Here is a 505-nt window from a genome sequence, read left to right on the forward strand (position 1 = left end):
GGGCTGGAGTCCCGGGGCTGGGAGGGTCTCGTGCTCGGGACTCTGCCCTGGCTGAGCCGTCTGCTGCATGTCCGAGTGCTGGGGAGCAGGTTTGCGGGTTCGGGGCTGGTGTCCCAGGGCTGGGAGGGTCTCGCGCTCGGGACTCTGCCCTGGCTGAGCCGTCTGCTGCATGTCCGAGTGCTGGGGAGCAGGTTTGCGGGTTCGGGGCTGGTGTCCCAGGGCTGGGAGGGTCTCGCGCTCGGGACTCTGCCCTGAGCTAGCCGTCTGCTGCATGTCCGAGTGCTGGGGAGCAGGTTTGCAGGTTCGGGTTGTGGAGCTGCTTTTCCTTCTGCTGTAATGTCGGTGTTAGGATCTGACAAAGGGGTTTTGACGGAGGGTCCTGAGCTGGTCGTGTGTTCTCGCTTGCTTCAGGCGCTCTGCCAGCTGGGCGTCTCTGAAGACCCGGTAGAGGAACAGCATCCAGATATCTCTCCTTTTATAGTGCTGATCTTGCCCCTGCAGGGCC

The sequence above is a fragment of the Pterocles gutturalis genome, unplaced genomic scaffold, assembly GCF_000699245.1.
Source record: "Pterocles gutturalis isolate BGI_N339 unplaced genomic scaffold, ASM69924v1 scaffold4782, whole genome shotgun sequence".
NCBI lineage: Eukaryota > Metazoa > Chordata > Aves > Pterocliformes > Pteroclidae > Pterocles > Pterocles gutturalis.